This window comes from Dipodomys ordii, unplaced genomic scaffold (assembly GCF_000151885.1).
Source record: "Dipodomys ordii isolate 6190 unplaced genomic scaffold, Dord_2.0 Scaffold144, whole genome shotgun sequence".
Classification (NCBI taxonomy): domain Eukaryota; kingdom Metazoa; phylum Chordata; class Mammalia; order Rodentia; family Heteromyidae; genus Dipodomys; species Dipodomys ordii.
The window spans coordinates 1,094,057-1,117,164 of record NW_012267360.1 but is presented as its reverse complement, the minus strand read 5'-3'; the positions used below and the strand labels follow the sequence as shown (position 1 = coordinate 1,117,164).

Sequence of the window (23,108 nt, the reverse complement as noted above, 5' to 3'; positions counted from 1 at the left end):
GCAGACAAACTGCAACTAACTAAATAAATAAGTAATAAAGCAAACAAGCAAGCAACCTGGCTGTTTTCTTCCCCTGGTCACAATTGTGAAGTCCCACAAAGAAAGAGGAGAGAGGATGATAAGGAGAAAAAGCAGTTCCATGTAAATTAGGACAAAACTAACTTATTCCCATATAGATTCACAACCTTCATTGTATTTCAAGGGAGAAAGGACACCACCAGACACCACCAACCATCACAAGCAACAACAATATCAACAACACATCTGCAAGTCTGCTCTTAAGTACTGCAACCATTCAAAGATACACAGGCTTGACCACAACTCTGCAGGAGGATATAAGTAACTGATAATTCAACTGAGCTTCTGCCACATGGCAAGAGAATCAGCCAAGCCATTAATGGGCTTGCAATCCTACACAGAGAGTTAAAGCGGGAGAGTTCTATCATCCCTAATATTGCACACTCCCCCATAACTGATGCAGATGATAACTGTGTCAGCACTTCATCAAACCTGCACTCTTTCACTTACGAAGGTGATTCTCTTCATCACAGCTCCTACTTTACATACTCATAAGATGTAAACCTGCATATTACACAACTAGCATATGATAATTAAAGAGAAAAGAACAAAAATCAATAATTTATAGTATTGCTTTTTACTGACTTCAACCGTAAATCTAATTTTTGCTCTGTGTATATGTATGTATATATATTTATATATTCATTAGGAACAAGACTCAGATCTTGTATAGAAATACTAACATCTGGGTTTTAGCACTTTTAGAAGGCTATAAACAGGACAAAATAAAATAACCACTTTTACAGATTTACAGGGTCAGCTCCTTCTCATATAACATATACTACACCAGCATTACTGTCCTGTTATGAATAAACTTTTTAACATCAGTAGTTGCAAAAGGAAGAGCTACCTAATGCATGCATGTGTATGTGTAGATAGAAAGAGAGAGAGAGAGAGAGAGAGAGAGAGAGAGAGAGAGGCATGTAAGCTAAAAATATCAATGCAAAATATTGCATTGTCTGGAAATAAGTGAAAATCTAAAAATGTACATTGCTAACAATGATCCCTGGAAGTAATTCAACTTTTTTTTCTGAGTGTAAGCTATGGACAGATAGAAACACACAGCAAATCTGTCTTCAAACATCAAGATTCCTATGAGGTGAAAGGTAAGGAGTCGTGGTATCTGTTAAAGCCTATGAGGCACCTAATTGCTATCAAAATGATATGTTTACAAGCCTACAGGCTAACCATTCTCAGTGTCTTTTATAAGTTAACCCATGATGAACCAAAGTGTATCACTTCCACCCCTCTGCTTTCTATTTTTCCCAAACCAGTTTACCTTGGTGTTTTCTATGGTGAGTCAAACATCTCATAAATAATGCTGTGGTGCACAAGCATTAAAGTTTAGAGAGTTTCTGCCTCTGAAGTAGGTAGTGACAGTACCAAGGACACAGGTTCAATTCTCAGCTAAATATTAGGCGGGTGGTTTAAAAATGTCAATTTAAACAGGCCTAGGTGGGAAAAAAAAAAGAATGCAAGCTTACACTGCCAACACCCTTCCTCTCCCCTCCCTTCTTTCTCTCTTGTTCTCTTCCTCTCTTCTGTTTCCTTGTGGTTTCTCATGGAGACGACAATCACAGCAGAGAAAGCTGAATTACTGTGACACACGCTGGGAATATGCAATTCCCAGAAAGAAAGGGGGGGGGAAAGAAAAGAAAAGAAAAAAAGAAAGAAGCTGCTGGTGAGGGAGGGGGTGCTGGCAACATGTCTAAGTGACAGCCCTCCCCGCCCCCACCCTCTACAGCACCAATCTATAGATTCCTCCTGCACCCTTTCGTTTCAGTTCCTGGTACTCCGTCCAACTTGACCCTTTATGCTCGTAATCGAGAGACCTGCAGGGCATCCGCTGTGCGAGAGCGTCTCTCTGGGTACACAAGCCCGATTTTCTGGAAGCCCCTGAATCCGGACAGTTGTAGCAGGCTAAGATGCTCTCTCACCCTCCCACCCAGGAAGGGGTAAAGCCAGAGAGGCGGGGATGAAAGGAAAGGGCTGCGAAGCTGGGCTGGTGAAGAGGGTTTGAAAGGAAGGCAGGAAGAAAAGAAAGGGTGGGAAGGAAGTCGGGCTGGGAGAGAGGAAGAAAGGGATGAAAGAAAGGCTGGAAAGGAGAAAGGAGGGGAGAGGAGAGAGGGATGTTGGGAAGGATGCGGGAGGGAGCCTCGGGGAGCGGAGAGGGAGGGGAGGATGGAGAGGATGGGAGAGAGGGAGGGAGGGAGGGAGCGAGGGAGGGAGGCAGGCGAGGCTGGAGGATGCTCTGCCCCGGACTCACCTCGGTGGGTCGGTGGGAGTTTCTCTCCTCCTCTTTCTTGCTGATTTCCAGCCGCTGGAGTGCTAATCGGGGAAGAGACTGAAGAGGCAGCTGGGGGACAAGGGCAGCTGCTGCAGCCGCCTCTGGCCGAGGTGCGGTGCTGCCTGCTCTGCCTGCCCGCCCGCCCGGGTCTCCGCCTCACTCGGGGCTGGATGCGAAGCCGCTCCCCCTCCCCCGCCCGCCCCGCGTCCTGCCCAGGCGCGCGAGCGGCAGCGGGTCTGGATCGCCGCTAGGGGAGGCGCTCAGTGCGCAGGCGCGGCCGCTCGCAGGCCGGCGCGTCCCCGCGGTCCTGCCGGCTGTGTGCTAGGCTAGGGGGGCCAGGCAGGCCCTGGAAGGGGACAGGGGGAGGCGCGCGACCTGCAAGCGCCCAAGGGGCGGGGGCCGAAGGGGCGGGGCCGGAGAGGCGTGGCCGGCTCCATGCTGCAGGTGGGGGGAAGGGAAGGCAGCGAAGAGGCACCGCTGAAGGGCGCAGGTGCTGTGTCCATGACAACCGCGTTTACCCTCCGGGGCGGGGACCAGCATATGCATCTCTGGATGCAGCCAGGGCCTGATGGGAGGGTCTGGCTTCCAGAGTGGTCTGCTGGTGGCACCGGGATGGAGGCATCGCAGAGGATTATGAAAAGCAGGGTCAGGCCCTCAGAGCAGGGCAGGAGGGGCGCCGGCCACAAAGCTGCGATGGTAGTGACTGACAGGAGAGGAAGATCTGTTGGGACCTGGAGCTCCCCCAACGGGAAAGAGACTGGACTTTAAAAGAATCTGGAAGAAGATGAAAGTGTTCAGAATGAATGGAATATTTGCCTCTTTAACAAGCAAGCCTTTGTTGGATGCTGTCTCTGGAGGAAGGCATTGTGATTCTCTTATCTGGACCAGGCGTTCAGGCAATTTCAGATATCCAAAATGTTCAAGAACCGAGTTTGTCCTCTCTGAGGCTAGCTTTTAGCCGGGGAACTTAAGAGTCAGGGCATGGGCCTTGCCAGGTATAAACAATCGGGGCTTAAGAAAGATAGAATCAACAGTAACAAGAGGTGCTCAGACGGAGAAATGATACAAAGCAATACAAATACAAACACATGCATCTTTGTTCTGCCATGTTGTCGAATGATCATTTTTGCTTCGTTTTAAATCAGAAATCAAAATTAAGTTGAAACAAACCTATCGACGTTAGGAATGGCAGTGGGACGTGAGTTCGCAACACACTGTCATGTCCTCCCCACAAAATCATAAATGCTTTTGTTTCTGCTCATATGTAAACAGCTTTCTCTCACTTGCACATATTTTAATGCTTTTTTCTCCATTGGCTATGTAACTTTTTTGTATCGCAAGTTGACATCCACAGTTGTTGGGAAACTATGTCATATCATTTCCAAACAAATCAGAAATTAACTTCTCTTCAGGTTATGAATTGAGAGCCTTTCCTATTTTCTATATCTTTCAATATACCATAATCCATATCCTTTTCAATACTATTCATTTTTTTTCCTTTTTCACCACAAGTTTCAAATTTTCTGGGGAATAATAGGCACTAGCTACCAAAAGTAAGCCTTATAAAAATGTCCTTGTTCCACAAAGATGTTTCAGTACCACGGACAGTGACATTGTGCTGATCTTCCCATCAAACATTTAACTTACATGCAGCCTATAGAAACTAGTCTCAAAAAAAGTTACAGTCCATTTATCTACTGTGGAGCATCTGGGTTGGTTCCATACCTTAGCTATTGTTAATAATGCTGTGATAAATATAGTTGTGTTGGTAGCTTTAGTATAGCCTTTTAGTGATCATTTGGGTAAATGTCCAAAAGTAGGATTGCTGGATGATTTGGGAGCTCTAAGTGGAGTCTTTTGAGGAACCCCATACTGCTTTCCAAATTGACTGAACAAGTTTGGATCAAGAAAATGTGATATAGATATACAATGGAATTCTATGTCTCCATCAGAAAGAATGACATTGTCCCATTTGCTCGGAAATGGAAAGACTTGGAAAAAATTATATTAAGTAAGCCAGGCCCAAATAAACATAGGTCCCATGGTTTCCCTTATTTGCTATAACTAGTTTAAGTCGAGGACAAGCAGACAATGTCAAAAGCTATGTACATATGACCATATAAGATGATGTTATGTGAAATGAACCCCAAAATAGGGACACAATTGTTTTTTATTTTCTTGCTATTTCTGTTAATGTATTTAAAAGTACTATGTGATTTTTTTGTTTCTCTTGTATCTTCTTCCTCCATGGTATAATCCCTGTTTTCACTGTATTTGACATCAATGCCTTGCATCTTGTATATACATTTTTTTTAATTTGGGGTTGGGAAGGGAAATAATGAAATGCTGTAACAATGATACAGGATGACCCATTGTAACAATGAGATGTACAAGACACTGTGTAGAAAATGAAATTTACAATTTTGGGGGGAGGGGGGAGTTGGGAAAGTGGGGAGGGGAGGGATGGTAGAGGAAAAACAAAGGAGGATGTAACAATGCTCCATAGGAAATGTGCTAATTATTCATGTAACTGTAATCCCTCTGTACACTATTTTTACAATAAAAACATAAAGTTACAGTCCTTGCTTTAAAATAAATAAATGCAGAGAGCCAAACATTTGTGTCAAAGATAGGATCAGAGTTGCAAAAGGAAATATCTCATGGAAATAGGAAGTAGGCCTTTAGCTAGATACAAAGAAAGCATTGGTAAGATTTAGCTAGGCATTGCAAAAAACCTAAAGTGGATAAATGGGGATAGTTTAGCCTTAAAAGTGCTTTTGTAAAAAGAGACTTCATATTGAGACTACAGAACACACTCCTGGAAGCAGAGGACATCATTAAATGTTCCAGGATTGTAGAAAGGGCAGAGTAGACCGAGCAAAATGAAGTAAATCACTCAAAGCACTGACATCTTTTTGTTGTTATTACTGTGATTTTTCATTCCATAGTCTTATTGGAATGGATGAACTGAAAAATAAATGCCAAGGTGTAATCAGAAAAGCCCATGTCTTTTAATTTAAGATAAAGAGGTGACACTGATCAAGAAACATTGTAAACAAAATAATATGTTGAATTAAAACATCATTGTTCAACTAAATAATTTTTTAAAAGTTAAAATGGTTAATGTATAGCTTTTAAAATTATGTTAATCATGCCTACACTTATAAGTTTTAATTGAGTATTGTTGAATTAAAATGGTGAATGGACTGTATGTAATTTTGCTACAATTTAAATTGCAGTAGTACAACACTTAGATTTTTAGTAAAGATTGTTCAAACTAATACTAACATTCTAAGATAAAAATTTCCCCCCAAAATGTATTAATTAACAAAATTTTTCCCTAGAATTTATACCTGTAAATGTCAGGTTTGCATATTTTGAGACCCTCGTTCAATTTGGAAAGTTGAGAAATTTCTCTGTGAAGTTCTCCTGAGCAATCTCATTGTTCAATAGAAAAGTTTTAAGCTCACAACAAAACTGAGTGTAAAAGAATGTATAATTTATCCCTCCAACTCTAAAATCTCTCCCACTATCAAATGATTCCAGGGAAATATTGTATTCATCACAATAGAAGGACCTATATTCATACATCATCATCACCAAAACCCATAGTTTAGAGTTCCTTCCTATTTGGCTGTTTGCAGATTTTTTGGAAATATTGTAGCATGTATCCACCACTGCAGTAACACACAGAATTCTCTTCTAGTCATCAATTTCTCTAGTAACCCTTAGCTATGGTTTGTCTTTATACTGTTTTTTTTTTTTGCCTTACCAAAATGTCAAGTAGTTGGAACCCTACAATATGTTGCTTTTACAGCTTTTTCTTTCATGTATAAATATGCACACAGCCAGACACCCTATATCCTAGCTACTTGGGGGAACTGATATGACAATACTTGGTTTGGAAACCATGGGACGTATGTCTCTTTGGGCCTGGCTTACTTCACCTAATAGGATTTTTTCCAAGCCTTTCCATTTCCTAAAAAATGGGGTGGTTTCATTCTTTCTGATGGAGGCATAGAATTCCATTTTGTATATATAGACCACATTTTCTTGATCCATTCATCTACTTAGGGGCATCTAGGTTGGTTCCATATCTTAGCTATGGAGAATAATGCTGATAAACATAGTTGTGCTGGTAGCTTTAGTCTGGCCTTGTTTGTAATCATTTGGGTAAATGCCCAAAAGTGGAAGTGCTGGGTCATAGAGGAGATCTATGTGGAGTCTTTTGAGGAATCTCCATACTGCTTTCCAAAGTGGTTGTACAAGTTTACACTCCCACCAACAATCCTAATCTTCAATAAGGGAGCTTAAGAAATAGAATGGAAGAAATGCTTCATTCTTTGTATGTACTACTTGAACTATTAAAATTTAAATGTTCTTGGTATAAAATTCTTGTTTTCAATCTAGAATTTCTGCCAGAGGTCTAGCAACTCTATTTTTTTGTCAAGCAAAATTATTAGTTTTCTTGGTAATTCTTTGTGGAGTGTAGAATATGCTTATAAGTGTGCATAATGCTTATAAGCAACTATAATGAGTATTTTATGTGAATAAGTAGAATATATGGCTTTCTTTTCCACATTGAAACACTTCACCTATATTATTATGTAAGTAGAATGTGTTTGTTAGGCAAAATAGTGGATTCACAAAGATTTTCACATGCCAATCCTCTAAACCTGTGTGTTTGTTACTACATGTCAAAAGGAATTTTACAGATCTGATTAAGACTACAGAATTTGAGAGAATAAGATCATACTGGATTATCAACATAAGATCAGTGAAATCCTCCTATGTGCTCCTAAAACTGGAGAACCATTCTGTGGTGAGAATCAGAAAGATTCAAAATGTGACCGCACTTGACTGACAAGCCAGGGAGGAGGGCAGCCTCTAGACACTGACAATAGCAACAGAAAGGAAACAGGGGAAATCCTTCCTTATCTCCACATACAAATGAATTCTACCGCCAACCTCAAAGAGTCTGAAAATAAATTGTTCACGTCTATGAAAAAAAAATGTAGTCCTAAGAACACCTTAAAATGACCCTCAAGAAACTCTAAGCAGAGAAATTAGGCTATCCCAGTAGACTTCTTAAGAGGAGATTTGTGAGGCAATGAATCTGGGCTGCTTTAAGCACCAAATACATGGTAATTTGTTACAGCGGCAAAAAAGAAAAAAAAAGCTGATTCATAGATAATTTTTGTCAATTACTTTATCATCAAAAGATTAAAAAGCAGCATCTTAATTGGATGTCATATGTGAGTGTATCTTTCAAATTCCATCTTTTATATATTCTAATGTAGAATATTTAGAAGGTTGGTCAAGATTTTTAGTATCTAGGGAACTCAGTTTCCTAATCTGTAAAATGGAGACAATTTTTAATGAAAGAAAACACTTATTAATTTTAGCACAGGGTTGTCAATAAATGTACATTATATAGTTCATTTAATTAATAATTCCAATATGAATAAATAAATTAAACTTACTCCAATTTTTAGACCACTTAGGTCTGTTTGTCATCTTTTATTCTTAATGTTTTATGAAGAAACAGTATCACGGGCCTTCTCACATTAAATGTGTCATTCTCATTTTCAGATTCCCTTGTTAAGCTACTTTTACTTTATGAAAGAGTTGGGTCTGATATTTACTGTATTTAAGTTTTGTGTCACTATATTCTCAATCATCACCCAAGACCTTTTCCCCAAATTCTTCTCTAAAAAGGAAGTATTTCAAAAGCAATTTCAATTTTCACTCATTTAATTTATTTGTCTTTCCCAACTTAAATTGCTTTGAACAAAAGAGAAATTTTAGCCTATATAACCAGGGAAGAGTAAGATACACCTAGATGAGGTGAAGCCAGATTAAAAGCTGTCACCACAAATATGAATCATAATAAAAGCTCCTGTTGACATTTCCGAGGCCTTATGTTCATATCCAAAACTTTAATATGATGAGAAGAGTGCACACTTTCTCATACATCAGCTCCTATCCCCACATGAAGGAGGAAGCAGTAGTTATGAAAGGACACTAAGGAAACACATGAGAAATCATACTAAATAAACCAAAATTACGGCTGCCCACTCCATCATAGTGAAGTATTTTAGAGGCGATTTCCATAACAGAATTTTTATGTGCTGGGTCAAGTGCATTTTACAGGTTTCTTTCATGAGCACATAGGAAATGATTTTATCCAAAAAGGTTATTTCACCCTACTTATCTGATCAGGGAAACTCACTCATGAAATATCTCTTTGAATCAGAGTTGTAAGGAACAGGCTTTGATAAAAGTTACCTTGGTCTTCACAGTACTCCATTGACTTTGAAATTCTCATAGCTTATTAATCAGTCTATCTACTCTTCCTTAATTTTAAAAATCAATCTGGTCCTCCTCATTTTTACATTTCATCAAAAATATATAACTTCAGAATTCTAAAGGATTTAAATAGTCCTTTCCTAACTATCTTCCTTATATTGTAGATGGAGAAGCTGAAATTTATGGCGTTTCCTCCCATAATAAAACAGCTAATTAATGGCTGGGGGTACTCTGTGACTACCTAACCAGTCTCTACAAGTACCTGGAAACAAATTAATCACAATTACAGATTAAAAATAAAGCAATCAATTGATCTATTTTAGGAGTGGGCTGGGTATTGGACCAAAACAAGTTGTATGGTCCATATAATTAATTACAAGGTACTTCAAACAAACAAAATTATTCTGTGCCCCCCATTTGAAATATTCAGTAAAGGATCTTGACTCCCACAAGCAAAAAAGAGTTGAAACAGAATTTCCTGACTTGTATTTTATAGTATTCCTTCTATTATATTTTCTTACCAAATATGATTTTATTATGCCTAGTAGAATATATACCACTATTAGGGATTATATTAGGTGCTATATATATATATATATATATAAATTTATGCAGAGATTATTAATACCATCCACAGTTTTAAAATGATAACTTGAAACATATTGTGTTTTAATCAATGCTGGCCTTGAATCAAGCACAGGTTTGACATATGGTGGAGGTGGGTTTCAAACCTGTGTAGTCTGGTTCCAGTTCAAATTGCTCTTTCCAGGAATTTATGACTTTCCTTTTGATGGAAAAGTGACTCCTTCAATGAATCAAAACAGTCAGATTTTTTTTATTTTTAGACTTTATTGTCAAGGTCATGAACGGAGGAGTTATAGTCACATATGTAATATAATGTGTACATCTCTTGTCCAACTGGTTACCCCCTTCCTTATTTGTCTCCCACTTTCCTTCCCCAAGTTCATTTCCTATATATTGTCTTGTGAGTATTGCTGTTGCATTGGTTCACCCTTCTTCTTTTGTCTCACTAATTTGTTGTTCCCCTTTCCTTCCCTAATTCAGATAAAAGTCTATTCTAGGGTGCCAAAATCAAATATAGTGGCAACGGGATAAGGGGAAAAAGAAAAAAAACACAAAAGTAAAAAGAAATCACATAGTACATTAAAATGACAACAAAGAAAAACACTTGCTTCCATGTCTTGGGATCAGTTTGCTTAGAATCATCTTATACGGTCATATGTGCATAGCTGTTGAGCTATTCGCCTCATCTTCCAGGATTATGCTTCACATATACTAATTATCACATATGAAGGAAACCATGGGATCTATGTTTCTTTGGTTCTGGCTTACTTAACGTAATATGATTTTTCCATGTCTTTCCAGTTCTTAATCAATTAGACTTTGAAGTTTAGTTCTTCTTACCTGTAACACATACATCAGAATACTTTGTAAACAAGTTTCAGAAGTTTGCAAAAGTATATTTATCCATCATAATTTAATCTATCTATAGCTCCATATATATGTTACAGGTATAGAAATAATGTAATTATATATATGGAGACCACATATTTCCCTTTCTTTAATATTTTGTTTAATAAAGTTCTTTTCTAATTAAGAAAATAAAAAGGGCATTGGACAAGCCAAACACAAATTTTACAAATTGTATTTTTAGTGTCTGTTTGTATTATATGTATTTTGATATTTTTTTCTGAAGTCAAAACCTGAAGCTGGTTAAGAATAAATATTCAAAAGTGTTGGTACATTGGCTCATCTGTCCATTCAAGAAACTTTTAACATTTGCTTCTTGGGTGACAGTCAAAATTCTCAGTGCTTATTATTTTGAAGAAAGACATGATTTATCCCATCAATAATCTCATAGTTTGTTGAGGCAAACTGACAGCTGAAAAGATAAGTGCAATATAAAGTAATTGGAGCTTACAGAAAACATTGTTTGTGGCTTGTCCAGTGTCTATGCTAAGTATTCTTATTGTAACTGCTGTGAACCTCTCCATCATGCAATCTACCTGCTTCAGGCTGAGGTTAATGTCAACTCTGGCTCTAAGACAGGGTGTTAGCTAAGGAGAAATCCATGACTCTTGTCATAGTCATTGGTTTAGAAATTGAGGCCTCAGGTCCTTTCATATTTCATTTCCTGCCCATGGAGTTTGCTACAGCATTGACACATGGTGACATTTGGGCACATGCTACCAAAAGAGAGACTGATAACTTTTGAGAAATGATTTTTTTTAAAAAAAAGAGCTAATATAAAAACAGTAGTCTATTTTCTCAGTAGCTGCACAGTATATGGTTTTGGCTCAAAGAAATCACACAGTACAGATCCAGGAAGGAAAAAACAAGCAACTACAGAGAGTTGAGAAAATATCTCTTCATTTAAGGTACAAGATATAGTGAATCCAAGATTAGCAATTCCAGGAAGCATCTCTTAGTGCCAGGACAGCAACCACTGAAGGAGGGGGAGATGCTACCAAGGATGGACCCTCTGAGTTCTTCCTGTCGCAAGGGAAAGGGATATCACTGGTGAAAATATGGTCATTGAAGGAGTATGTCTTCATATCTTTCTTTCTTTCTTTCTTTCTTTCTCTTCTTTCCTTCCTTTCTCTCTTTCTCTCTCTGTATATATACACTTTTATAACTTTTATAAAGGGAGAGATACAATGATGTAATAATTCAGTCTTTCTTCTTCCTACTCTCTCATACTTCCTCAGTACCTCTTGTGGATATAAAATAAGAAACCAGCTGTAACTAGAATTGGAAAATTTTGGTATATATTCTACCCAAACTCCCCTTAAAGAGAAAAGTAAAATAAAATGTAAACAATAAGAATAAATCAATAAAAGATGGAAAACAGAATGGAAGACTGGGCAACTAATGAATACATTTAAACCTTTGGCTATGTAGCATATATATATATATATATATATATATATATATATATATATACCTAAGTAACTACCCTTAAATGGTAACATAACAATTGTTAACAGGGAAATAAAATGATTTTTCTCCTTGTCGGTATGCAGCTACTTTTTTGCATTAGTGAAAAATACTTGCTTTCAAAAGTGGAAAATACCAAATCTTACCAATTTTATATACACCCATAATACTTTATTCATCTGATTATTTTAGGCTTTGTTCAATTATAAATTTAACGACTCTAATTATACTTTTGGTATAGGAAAAACAAAGAAAACAATGTCTATAAATTATAGTGCTATGCTATAGATCTCATCTATAAATAACTTTTGACATCTGCAATCCATTCTGTATTTTTTACCATAGCCTCTTTTTTTAATTAAGATGGTACTTGCTTGTTGGAGATGAGCCAGATCTTCTTACTGAAGATATTTTTATTTGCTTATTTGTTTTGTTTATTTTGTTTCCAATACTAGGGCTTAAATTCAGGACCTCAGTGCTATTCCTTTGATTACTCTCTCTCTCTGTCTCTTTTTTATAATTGTGAAAATACCGTGCAGAGGGGTTACAATTACATGGACACGGTAATGAGTACATTTTTTATCAAGCTTTGTTGCCTCCTCCTTTGTATCCCCTTCCCATTCCTTTCCATCTCCCTCACCCTGCGACCCCCTTCCTCCCCTCATGCCCCCTTTCCCCCCTCCCCCACCCCACCCCTCCCACCCCCGCCAAAGTTGTAAAGTTCGTTTTCAACATAACATCATGTACATCTCATTGTTGCAATAGGTCCACCTGTATCCCTGTTTAAACAATTTGTTTTTTCCCTTCCCCTCCACAAATTATACCAACATCAAATACAGTGAAAACAGGGTTTATACCGTGGGGGAGGGACATACAAAGCAACAAAAAATAGTCTTATAAATAGGTTAGAAACAATCGCAAGAAAGAAAAAAAAAACATTTGAATCCTTTCATTTTTAACTCAAGACTTGCACTCTACCACACAATCCACAGTTCAACTTCCAGCTTTTTGCTGGTTTATTGGAGATAAGAAGTTCTTCTGCCCAGGCTAGTTTCATTATGGTTCTCAGATCTGAGCCTCCTAAGTAGCAAGAACTATGGTGATAAGCTATCAGCACTGGCTTATTGTTGAATGTTTTAATCCTTAATTGAACGATCTCTTTATGTTGTCTAGATTCCATTGTTTCCCATTAAACATTAATGGCTGACCAGTAACTTCCTTAGTTCTAGACCTAATTCTCTCTGTCATAAATGGCAGTTCAACTTTGACTTGATAATCAAGTCAGTTACCCAGTCATCAGTTTTCTGTTGGCTCACTTAAACAAAAAGCCCCAAATGGTCACATAGCCAACTCAACTTCCATTTCAATACAATATTTATGCCTCCATTACATCATTATTCACTATGAGAATAAGTTCTTTCAACTAACAGAGTCAAAGTAGTGAGAATAGTAGGAAAATAGTAGTTAATCTCTCTTCTTATTGAATGGTTTAAGGGCAAAATATCATTTGTGATGTTTGGTAAAATGTGATAACTACATCTATATGGAAATATCTCAATTGGTTTATTGTAATTGCTAACTAGAGTTTTTTCTAAAAATTCTTCAAGGCAAGATTCCATGTTTCTGTCAAAGTTATTTGTTCTAAGGTGCTTCTAATGCCAGTATATGGTGAGATCAGTGAATTGCATGATACCATTGATTCATGACTTTTACATTGTAATAAAACCTCAAATCAATATTATCTGAGATACATTGATGCTGAATAAGTTACTCCAAAATCTCCTAGTGGGTGACAAAAAAGCACTGAGAACAGAAAAGCCAATGTACTGTCTAGAATAGCACATAATTCCTGTGAACACAAAATCATTTGGAACAAATCCAAAGCCATTAAGCTGACATCAGGTAGTTGGCTTCTCTCCACAAGGGAGTATGGCATATTAGGCTCCACCATTGAGCTTGAATGTGGATTTCTGTACACCCAACAAGGACAGTAGTAAGAGGGCTTTGGCAAGGAAAAGTCCATATTATTGAGCCTTTTAAGATTTTCCACATAATGCATTATGGTACATGTGGACCATCTTCCTCATTATACATGATTACCTTGATCAATCACTAAACAGGTTAGGAAATTGTCTTCCGGAAAATATCTATTGGCCAGGTTAATATGTGCACTCTTTTCTCTAGTCCATAAACTTTCTTATTTGTCTTATGCCACCATTTCCACCAAAATCAAGGAGACAATGTCAAAGATGACCTCTTGTATGTCATTCCTATACAATAAAAGATTTTTTTATTAGCTTCAGTAAGTATTACTTCATAAGCAATCTCATTATATTATTTATCTACCTGTATCTACTTCCTCAATCAAAAAGTATAGGGGATTGTGGTAATTCCCATCTGAATTGAGTAAGTGTAAAGTAGTAGTAGATAATAACCAAATTTCAAATAATAAATAAATCCTTGACATTTCTACTTCCCTAAATTGTGTAGCCTTTCCACAATAATATGCCAAAAATGGTGTCAACATCAGTGAATATAAGCTTGTATTAGAGTCTGATGCTGGGTTAATTATTGACCTCCTCAAGAATTTTATGTTTTAAATATAAGATGTTTGTTACAAAAATGTTTGTAGTGTATTTCCATAGATATGTCTTCAAAGTTAAGGTAAAGGCCAAGAGCAGTGGCTCATGACTCTAATCCTAGCTACACAGGAGGCTGGGATCTCAGGATCATGGTTCAAAGCCAGACTGGGCAAGAAAAATCCATGAGACTCTTAGCTCCAATAAACCACCAGAAAACTGGAAGTGGTGCTGTGGCTCAAATGGTGGGAGTGCCAGCCTTGAGCTGAAAAGCTGAGGGACAGAGCCCAGGCCCAAAGTCCAAGCCCCACTGCTGACCAAAAAAATAAGGTAATATGAATAAAAATATAAATATTCCATCTTTTGGGGATATATTTCCCAAGACTGGGGATATATTATCCAAGATTTTCACTTTTGTCCCAGTTGTATCTGAAATTTCAGAATAGGTTCGAATGAGCAAGTCATATTTCTCTCCAAGAGAATCTGACTGTGGGCAAAAAATAGTGGTTGAAGTATCTGGTTGTGGTGACCAATCCAGTGTCCTTTTTTCCACACAATATGACTGTGTTCACTCATTTGTTTAAAGACACCAGATAACTAAAACAAAGTCCTAGGCTGCTTCAAGGTGTACTTTTGTAAAAGGCAAATAAATTCAATAGATACCCTAAAATATTAAGAAAAGTGAGCAAAGGGTTAGGTTGGGAGAGGTAGATGAGAATATTGAAAGGGGTGACATTGTTCAAAAGATTGTTTCATAAACTGCTTTGCTGAATGGCAACCCCTTTGTACAACTACCCAATGAAAATATAATATTCAAATAAATAAAAGTAAAAGCAAGTTTAAAGTGAATATTCCAATACTTGTATCCCAATTCACTCTGAAATCACATTTGTATGTCATCTGCTTAGGAACTGTAATTATCTACAATGAATACTGCCTGTGATGAAACTGAAGGAAATTAGTAATTTTCAAGGAAAAAGGAGAATCTTGGCAATATTGAATATTTGCAATACCTTATTTAGTGTGAATCCTCCTAGTGGGAGAGACTTTGGGAGAGGCTTTAAATCAAGTCTAATAAAAACTATAAAAGTAAAATGTATCAGTGACTGACCAGGAGTGTGATTTGGCTAGACCTTGAGCATTGACGAGAATGAGTTTTGAAAGCATGGCTCTATCTGAGATAACACCAGATTCAGAGAACTGAAAGGGGATAGAGATTTAATAGTCACTTGTTGGTTTTAGGTTATAGGAGGTAAAAAAGATAGAAGCAAAAATAAAAGCTAAGAGTAATAGCAAAACATGGCTCAAATGATAGAGCACTAGCCTTGAGAACATTTTTTTTTTCCATGTGTTGGTAGCTCACACCTATAATCCTACCTATTCAGGAGGTTGAGATTGAAGGATTTCCCAGGCAGGAAAGTCCATGAGGTTCTTATCTCAAATTAACCACCAGAAAAAGTAAGTAGAGAAGTGGCTCAAAGTGGTAAAGCACTAGCCTTGAGCAGAAGAGCTCAGGAACAGAACCCAGGCCCTAAATTCAAGCCCCATGACCAGCAAAACAACAAAGTTAAGAGTACATGAGGCAGTATCATTCCTGGCTAATGGAGCAATATGGTAAACCAAAAACTGTGGGACAAGACTATAAACATAGAGATAGATGAACCAACCAGCCAAGAAATATGTAAGCTCTTAAATGGTGAAGAATAGCTGATAGCCAGACTTCGTGTTGAGTCTGGTGTTGGTTAAAAGATAAAGCACATACCCCACTTAAAGAAACTGCTGCTCGGTATCTATAACAACCAGTTTCTTTGCAGGAAAGTGGCTAGTGTTGACAGAGGTCTGACTTATAGTGAAAGTTCTACTTCCATACTATCATGAGAAACCTCACTATTTAAAAATTTTAACAACAAATTCAAATCTAAAATACTATGGAAGACAAAAATACAAACAAAAATTTAAAAAAGTATCTGTAGGCTTTATTGGGTCCCAAGGCTACAAGTTGTTCACATCTGTCTTGGGATTTTTTTTAGGAACAACTATTTCTTAGAGTAAACAGACCATTTTCTGAAATTCATTAATCCTTATAGCTTTATTTATTTTTGGCTATATCTGATATATTCTGGGATATATAAATATACTATTTTCCTACCAAAAATGATGTAGATTTTAAGACATTTATTTTTTCATATATATATATATATATATATAGTACCTATAAAATATGTATGTTCACAATAGGGATCAATCAAATAAAGGAGAGAAAACAAATTTTCAGAATTAGAAGTGACAGGACTGGGATGTAGCTCAGTGTCAAAATGCTTGCTTAGCAGGCGCAATGCTCCAGGTTCAATCCCCATTACCACATACACACACACACACACACACACACACACACACACAAACACACACAAATTAGAACTGATGATTTATTAATGGATGAAATTGCTGAAAAGGTTAATGATTATAAATGACTCAATCTCAAAAAAATGTATGTTGTTTGGCATGAAAATGCTACTACTGTGTGAAACAATCTCAGAGCTAAAATAGTTATATGCTAGTGAGTAAAAATTAGTAACATGTATGTATGCATACATCCATACATATGTTTTCATTATTTTATTTTATTTTTGGCAGTTGTGAAGCTTGATAAGTGCTGTCCCTGATATTTTTTGTGCAAGGCCAGCACTTTACCATGTGAGCCACAGTACCACTTGTAGCTTTTGCGTGGTTAATTAGAGATAAGAGTCTCATGGAATGTCCTGCCTACCTGACCAAACCACAATCTTCAGATGTTAGCCTCTTTAGTAGGTAGAATTACAGGCATGAGCCACCAGTGTCCAGCTCATACATATGCTTTTAAAAGTATTATTTCTATGTTGATTTTCTATTTTACATTTTTTTCAATTTCTAGCTTTGATGAAAATAATTATACCTCTAATGTAGCCATTCTCTGAAGACTGATTGTTTAACAACATTTCAAAGCACTTAGAATATTTTTATATTCTAAATATTCTTTGATACTATTGTGCAGTAAGTAATTCATGGAAGAGTAACCACACTAAGAGAATATAAGTTAAATTTAAAATCATAATTCAATAGTTTCTATGAAAATATTTGCTAAACTGCGTTAATATGCTCTGAATTTAGCCAGCAGAAAGTATTTGTCATTTTAGTTTCTGAGAATTTTTCATACTCAAAACTAGCGATTTAATAATTTTGAATAGAGTCACAGAATTATTCAACTCCCTCTGTCCAGTTTTAGCACATTTTTAGTAATCTCCCCAAACATCTTGCACCCATTAACGGTAATTGATTATTTCCCTCACACTTTCTCAAAACCCTATCTCCCCCTTACATTGGACCTAAATAAAGCCACCCCACTTCTTTGGCCATATTATATTTGTTTATCTAGTCATCAATTCATCAACAGTTAAATATTTTTAACTTCGAATAATCATGATGATGTTGATATAAACATTTGTATATAGAACTTTTTATGGATATGTTTAAATTCCTGTTGAGAATATACACACTTGATAAACTCAAGGTTTATTATTTTAAAGAACTGATGTTCTGTTTTGCAAATTGGCTTCACCATTTCATGTCCCCATCAGCAAAGCATAAGGATTTCATTTTCTTTGCATCTTCAACAAAGCATGTAATTATTTTTCTTTTTAATTATAGCCATCCTAGTTGGTGGGAATTGGTTTTGATTTGTATTTACCTAATAAATGATAATTTAAAGCAAGTTTTATGCGTTTAATTGCTATTTTGTACATTTTTAGGGGGATATGTCATTTTAAACCATTGGTCCATTAAAAATTTCATTATCATTTAAGAGGGAATTCCAATGGTGAAACTCCCTTGAACAACTAACAGTCTAACAGAATTGATACCAGGAAGCTGGAATGTTGTGTGTCAAGAGTATGGGCAGTCAAAGGGACAAAGTTAGAAATGAATAGATGAAGGACTGGAGAATATAGTCATACTATTATATATATATAATTATATATTGCATATAATTACATATTATATATAAACAAATATATCAGATATAAATATAGTATATCATGTGAAAATGGGCCTAAGAAAATTAAAGAGATTTGTGGCATTGGGAGGGATAGAGAAGAATGAGAAAAGAGGTGACATTGTTCAAGATGTATTATACCCATAAACTGACATGTTGAATTGAAACTCCTTTGTGCAACTCCTTAAATATAATAAAAATAAATTTTGTTATTGAGCTGAGTGTTGGTGGCTGATTCCTATAATTCAAGCTACTGAGATGTCAAGAAACCTGGGACTCACCAACAATGGGAAACATAAATTAGGATGATCTCTGACCAGTTGCATACCCAGGTATGAAGCAAACCCTAAGCTCAAAATTAACCAGAAAATAAGGCTGGAGGTGAGGCTGAAGTGATAGATAACCACCCTATCAGGCACAAGGCCCTGTGTTCAAGCCGTAGTACCAAAAGTACATTATTTATATTTTCTTATTTATAAATGCTGTACAATTTCCATATAAAAATGCTGTCTGAAGTAGAGCAGCAGAGGCTCATGCTTAATCCTTGTTACTTACAAGGCTGAGAGCTGAGGGTCATGATTTGAAGCTAGCCTGGGCAAGAAAGTATGTAAGACTCTTATTTCCAACTAACCACAAAAAGCTTAAGTGTAGCTGTGGTTCAAGAGGTACACCACTAGGCTTGGGTACAAATACTCAGGGAAAGTGCCCAGGCCCAAAGTTCAAACCCCAAGACTGGAAAAAAAAAAAGAAAAAAAACTGTGTCATATACAACACTTATAACTATTTTCTACTCTTTAGTGGCTTATCTTTTTCCTTCACTTATTGTGTTATTTATAACACAAAAAGTTAATTTTGACAAAATTTAAATTATTTTTTCTTGCCCTTTACATTTGTGGTGTTATATTTGAGAGCACTGCCTAATCCAAGGACATAAAGACTTACACTTCTGTTTTCTTCTTAGGCTATCAAAGCGTTAGCCATTGAGCATGTATGCATGCAGGTGAGTGTGTGTGTGTGTGTGTAAAACTTGCTTTGAGATAATTTTGTAGAGTGGTACTAATTCCTTTTATATATGGGTATGGGTTATCCTCATCATCTATCATCTTTTATTGGGAAGTTAATCATTCTCTTAGCTATGGCCTTTTTGTGCATTGTCTTTCCCTTTATGAGGCCTAGACAGTTTTTTCCATTCCTTAATATGTTGAATGCTTTATTTATAATGAAAGAAGAGTTTCAGTTGGTCAAATGTTTTCTTGTTTTTTTTTTTGGTCCGGTCGTGGGGCCTGAACTCTGGGCCTGGGCACTGTCCCTCAGCTCTTCAGCTCAAGGCTAGCGCTCTACCACTTGAGCCACAGCGCCACTTCTCGCTTTTTTCTTTTTGCTTATGTGGTGCTGAGGAATCGAACCCAGGGTCTCATGCGTGCAAGGCAAGCGCTCTACCACTGAGCCACCTTCCCAGCCCTCAAATGTTTTCTTATACTTTTATAATAATGGCGTGGCAAATTTTTGGAATTTTTTATTGTAAAAATGCTGTACAGAGGGGTTACAGTTACATGAGCAAGGTAATGAGTACATTTCCTATTGAGCATTGTAGCTTCCTATTTTGTTTTCCCCCTGCCATCCCTTCCCTCCCACTTCCAGAACTAACTCCCCCTCCATGAGCAAGTTGTAAAGTTGGTTTTCAACTTATTGTTTTGTACATTTCATTGTTACAATGAGTCAACCTATATCCTTATTTAAGCATTTTGTTTTTTCCTTACCCTCCCCACATTAGAGAAGTGTATATACAAGATGCAGAGCACTGATCTCAAATACAGTGAAAACAGGGGTTATACTATGGGGGAGGAACATACAAAGCACCAAAAAATCACACAGTACATTATGAATACATTAGAAACAATAGCAAGAAAAGAAATTTGTGTTCCTATCTTGAGGTTCATTTCACTTAACATCATCTTATATGGTCGTGTGTACATAGCTTTTGGTCATTTCTACTTGTCCTACAAATGTACTACTACTTGCAAATAAGGAAAACCATGGGACCTATGTTTCTTTGGGCCTGGCTTACTACACTTAATATTATTTTTTTCCAAGTCTTTCCGTTTCCTAACAAATGAGATGGTGACATTCTTTATGATGGAGGCATAGAATTCATGTATATGAATATGTATATATATATGTATATGTATATATATCACGTTTTCTTGATCCATTCATCTACTGAGGGGCATCTGTGTTGGTTCCATATCTTAGCTATGGTAAATAATGCTGTGATAAACATAGTTGTGCTGGTAGCCTTAGTATGTTTGTGATCGTTTGGGTAAATGGTCAAAAGTGGGATTGCTGGGTCTTAGGGGAGCTCTGTGTGGAGTCTTTTGAGGAACCTCCATACTACTTTCCAAACTGGTTGAACAAGTTTACACTCCCACCAACAATGCAATAGGATTCCCTTTTAGCCACATTCCCTCCAGCATCTGTTGTTATTAGAATTCATGATTATAGATATTCTAAATGGGGTGAAGTGGAATCTCAATGCTTTTTAAATAAATTTTTCATTGTAAAAATACTGTAGAGAGGGGTTACAGTTACATGAGCAAGGCAATAAGTATGTTCCCTATCAAGCATTATTACTTCCTCCTTTGTTTTCCCCTACCCTCCCTTCACTCCCACCTAAGCAACTACACTCCCTCCTCCCCTCTCCTCCCCTCCCCACCCAAATTGTAAAGTTCGTTTTTCAACATAGTGTCTTGTACATCTCATTGTTACAATGGGTCAACCATTATCCCTATTTAAGCATTTTATTTTTTCCCTTCCCCTCCCCAAATTAGAGAAGAGTTTATACAAGATGCAGGGCACCTACATCAAATAAAGTGAAAACGGGTTATACAGTGGGGGAAGAACATACAAAGAAACAAAAAAAATCGCATGGTACATTATTAATACGTTAGGAACAATAGCAAGAGAGAAAAAAAAACACTTGTGTCCGTACCTTGGGGTTCATTTTGATTAACATCATCTTGAATTGCATTTCTTTTATGGCTAGAGAGGTTGAATATTACCTCATGTGTCTATTGGCCATTCTTATTTCCTCTTTAGAGAAGTTTCTCTTTAAGTCTTTAGCTCACTTGTTTATCGGGCAGTTGTTTCTTTGAGTATTTGTTGTTGGGGGATATAATTTTTTGAGTTCCAGGTATATTTAGATATGCGGCCCTTATCCATTGTATGGCTAGTCAAGATCTTCTCCCAATCCATGGGCTTTCTATTGATCTTGCTAGTTATGTCCTTTGCCATGCAGAAACTCTGCAGCTTCATGCAATACCATTTGTCCAACCTTTCTTTGATTTGTTGTGTTTCTGGGTCTTTATTAAGAACATTTTCGCCTGTGCCAAGGAGCCCTAGAGTTTCTCCTATTCCTTCCTGTAATGTTTTCAGGGTGTCTGCTTTGACTCCGAGTTCTTTGAGCCATTTGGAGTTGATCCTGGTTCAGGGTGATGTATAAGGATCTAGTTTTAGTTTTCTACAAGTGAATAACCAGTTTTGCAAGCACCATTTACTGAAGAGGCTGTCTTTCTTCCATTCTAATTTTTAGCTCCTTATCAAAGATTAGGTGGCTAAAGGTTTGTGGGTTCATTTCTGTTCTTTTGTTTTGAGGGCCAGCTGGGCGCTGTCCCTCAGCTCTTCAGCTCAAGGCTAGCGCTCTACCAGTTGAGCCACAGTGCCACTTCTGGCTTATTTCTTTTTGCTTATGTGGTGCTGAGGAATCAAACCCAGGACCTCAGACATGCAAGGCAAGTGCTCTACCACTGAGCCACCTTCCCAGCCCTCATTTCTGGGTTTTAAGTTCTATTCCATCTGTGCTCAGGTTTCTTCTTGTGCCAGTACCAAGCTGTTTTGATTACTATGGCTTTGTAGTAGAGTTTGAAATTTGGTATTGATATTCCTCCAGCACTATTCTTTCTGTTAGTGATTGTTTTTTGCTATTCGGGGTCTTTTATTGTTCCATATGAATTTTTGCAATGCTTCTTCTATTTCATTGAAGAATAAAATTGGAATATTGATAGGTATCGTATTGAATTTGTAGATACCTTTGGAAGTATTGCCATTTTCAGGATGTTGATCCTTCCATTCCAGGAGCATGGGATGTTTTTCCACTTCCTAAGATCTACTTTGATTTCCTTTTTCAGGTTTTTAAAGTTTTCATCATAGAGGTCCTTCACTTTTTTGGTTAAGTTAAATCCTAGGTATTTTATTTTTTGTGGGGCTATTACAAAAGGAGTTGCTTTTCTGATTTCTGCCTCGCTCTTCTCATTGTTGGCATACAGAAAAGCCATCGATTTTTGAGGGTTAATTTTATACCCTGCTACTTTGCCAAAGTTTTGAATCTGCTCGAGTAATTTGGGAATGGAGTCATGGGATACTTTAAATACAAGATCATGTCATCTGCAAAGTGAGAGAGTTTTACTTCATCTCTCCCTATTTGGATCCCCTTTATGTTTGTATCTTGTCTTATTGCTGTAGCTAGGCATTCTAATATGAAATTGAAGAGAAGTGGAGAGGGCTTGGTAACTTTTGGCGTATGTGTTGATGCTGTTTATTATGTTGATTGGTTCAGACGTTAAACCAACTTTGTTTTTCTGGAAATAATCCAATTACTAGAAATATGTAATAGTCCTTGCACGTGTTGCTGGATTCACTTTTATGTGATTGGGTTTATTTTTATTTTTTCATCTATATTACCAAGCCAGAAGTAACGTTGTAGCTCAAGTGGTAGATCACTTGCCTTAAGCAAAAAAGCTCAGGGATATAAAAACAAAAATAAAATAATCCTTCAACAACAAATGACTGCAATCTATTTCCTGTATTCTGTTGG

General features: G+C 37.0%; 1 protein-coding gene across 3 annotated transcripts in view; it reads right to left on the bottom strand.

Moving 5' to 3' along the window:
• Ctnna2 (catenin (cadherin-associated protein), alpha 2) overlaps positions 1–2,610 on the bottom strand; it is a 1,112,116-nt gene extending 1,109,506 nt beyond the window's left edge. For all 3 annotated transcript variants that reach the window (XM_013031823.1, XM_013031821.1, XM_013031822.1), the window contains exon 1: positions 2,345–2,610. The gene's annotated coding sequence lies outside the window, so the exon portion shown is untranslated. The remainder of the gene's footprint in view (positions 1–2,344) is intronic.
• Between the last annotated feature and the right edge of the window lie 20,498 nt (positions 2,611–23,108).